Consider the following 3,366-nt stretch of genomic DNA (forward strand, 5'->3'; position numbering starts at 1 on the left):
AATCTGAGGCAGTAACTTGGATGAGAATGAATGAATGATAAAGAAATAATGAACAAGAAAATCACCTGAAGTCATGAGAAATGATGATTTTGATGTATTTTTCTTGTACTTTCCGTAGAATTGCTGGATAAGAATCATAGAAAGTTACAGCACATAAGGATATCATTTGGCCTATCATGTCCATGCCAGTTCTCTATGAGCTCAATTCAGCTACTGCTAAAATCTTGCCCTTTCCCCACAGCCCTGCAACCTATTTCTTGTCAGCTAACTATTCAACTCTATTTTGAGGGCCTCCATTCAGCTTGCCTCTATCCCATAATCAGACAACATGTTCAAAATCTTAACCACTTACTCTCTAAAACAGTTCTTTCTTTAATGTTGCTATTGCACTTTGCATGTTTTGCAAAAATATACCAGGTATTCAATGCAACCTTTTTTCAATATTTGTAATCTGATTTTATTCAGAATCACATACAGCTAACACTTTTATATATATTTTCTGATAAGGGGGTTAATATGAAAGTAAGTAATTAAACATTTGCTCATCCAGAATTGGATTGACAAGGTTATAATTTTACCTCATTCACTTCTGCAGCACTTACTCATTCTTTTCTCTTATACAAAGCAGGCAGAATTTTGGTCTCCGGTATTGCAGGAATGAGTCATGCTTTTTCTTTTATTGCAAATTCAGTGGGGTTGATATTGCATTCTGTAATTGCCTCTGCAAAGTATTAAAATAAACGCTTTTTAAGATGTTATCAGTTGTTACATGGTATCAAAAATGTTTATATGTCTAACAAAAATATTTATCTATCGCATTGGAATATGAGTCTTGCTGAAATGTCTGGTCTATGAATTTGCATGTGAATGCAAATAATCTATACAGTCAGAATCAGTGACCAGAAGTCAGTCAGTCTTTTATCAAAATGAGTCAGTTCGAGGAATTATAATTTCAGATCTGCCAAACCCCAGAGCATCATATGCTCCTCAATTCCAGGACGTACCTTCTTGTTGCTGCAAACCCCAGAACTATTCACCACTCCCCTGCTATTTAGCCACTTACTTTGCAATGTGACCCCAATGTACCTCAAGCTACCTGGTTCAGTCACCAATTCTGGCCGAAAATCATTGGCCTAAAAAGTTAACTCCCTTTCTTGCTGCGTACGTGCTCCCTCTCATTCTCACCAATAACTTTGAGGCAAACACAGAAACTGGTAGCCTGTCACTGCTGTGCTCATGGGAGACCTTTCCTTGTGACCAAAACTGATCTTTTGGTAAGCAGTCCACAATTAATACCTTGGTGAGGTTCTCAACTGTTTTAGCCATAATTTTGTTGTCTGTCTGGTGAACATTTGTTTGATGATGCTATGTTTTCCTTCTTCTTCATTCTTTGATGGGATTTCAGCAACTGTGGCAAGGCCAGCCATTATTGGGTATCCCTAACTGATTTTGGTGATGAGCTAACTTCTTGAACTGTGATGAATCTGGTTAGGTAAACAATGCTGTTATCAAGGGAACTCTAGGATTTAGACCCAGTGACAGTAGAAGAACAGTGATATAGTTCCAAGTCAAATTGGTGTGTGGCACAGAGGAGCTTTCTGCCCGTGTCCTTGTGGAGGTTGTGGGTTTAGAAAGATTATCAGAGTGTTATCAAAGATTTCATGCTCCCCTGCATTTGGTTCTGAAGGCTGTGTGGCCTATATGCTACCTAACTGTCTGCAGGAAGATGTTGTCATGAAATCTGCATACAGGTGAACCTTTTAAGGCTCCTAGGTGGCTGATAAATGGTTATCTCCCACCCACCTTTTTAGTCCTCCCGTTGCCAATCTTGGCCCAGGAAGACCTCTGACTCTAGGCAAACTGCATCCTCAGTTTGGTGGGACTGTCTGCAGCTCCAGTAATGGTCAACACTCCCGATCACTCAGCTGCACCAACACAACTGCCACTGATCCAATTGACTAGAAGGTGAGATGTCCTACTGAAAGTAGACCAAAACTCCCATCTTAAAGCATTAAAACTTCTCTCAGCATTGAATTGCTGCAGGGCAGCTGATAAGATCTTGACTTAGTCGCCTCACACTCCAACATTTTAGCCTGGGGTTGGGTGACTATGTGCTAGGACTATGACATTGCTAAACTATAGTCCATTGTATACTATACTGTCACTGTATCAGAGACAGAGAGGGTGATTTTTCTAAGTTGGTAGTGATGGGTCAAATGGGCAGCCTCTCTCGGGATGCTGTTGAGCTTCTCAATTTTGTTGTGTTTTTAGATCTGCATTCATCTAACCAAGTGAGGAGTATACCACTACACTTCTGACTTGTAGATGGTGGACAGGATATGGGGAGTCAGGAAGTCTGTTATTCACTATGGGCTTCCTAGATTCAGACCTGGTCTTGTAGCCACATCATTTATATGGATATCCAGTTCTGTCTCATCTATGGGAATCCCCAAAATATTGATAGTTGGAGATTCAGCGATAGTAATGCCATTGAATTTCAATTAGTGTCTCTCTTGTTGGTCATTGCCTGGCACTTTGTATGGCATGAATGTTATTTAACTTAGCCCACAAGATGTTGTCCAGGTCTTGCTGCACATCAGATGGATTGATTTCATATCTGAGGGGTGCTGAGCATTGTGCAATCATCAGCGGGACCATCCACATTTTTGACATTTAATGTAGAATTTGAAGCCTCGGGCAATGACGATACCCGAAGTTTTCTCATTTTGTTTTGTTTGAGCAAAGTTGTGCTATCATAATTATTACATCTAGAGAGTTGAAATTACTTTTTGTGCATTATCTTTCTGCTAGCTAGGGGATGGTGTCTTGAGGTAGGATTTGATTGTCTACAATGTAATGATTCATTCCCTTGGCCAGAGTGGTAATGAAGCAAATGGCACCTGGACTTATCAGTAGCAACACAGACTACAAAGCAAGGAAGTTTGTTATCCCTACACAAAACACTGATTTGATCTCAACTGCAGCATTTGCAGCATTTCTGGTTATCACATTTTATGTAGTATGTGACTACATTAGAAACGGTGCAGAAACAATTCATGAGAATGGTTCCAGGGATGAAGAACACCAGTTATATAGAAAGACTGGAGAGGGTGGGACTGTTTTCCTGGAACAGAAGATCAAGAGGTCATTTGCTAGAACTATGTGCAATCATGATGAATCTGGATAGGGTAGATCAGGAGAAACTGCTTCCATTAATGGAATGGTCAAGACCAGAAGGTAGGTATATAAGGTAGAGATAATAAGAACTGCTGATGCTGGCGTCTGAGATAACACAGTGTGGAGCTGGAGGAAGACAGCAGGCCAGGCAGCATCAGAGGAGCAGGAAAGCTGACATTTTGGGTCGGG

This window comes from Rhincodon typus, unplaced genomic scaffold (genome assembly GCF_021869965.1).
Source record: "Rhincodon typus isolate 14 unplaced genomic scaffold, sRhiTyp1.1 hic_rhity00001612, whole genome shotgun sequence".
In the NCBI taxonomy this organism is placed as follows: domain Eukaryota; kingdom Metazoa; phylum Chordata; class Chondrichthyes; order Orectolobiformes; family Rhincodontidae; genus Rhincodon; species Rhincodon typus.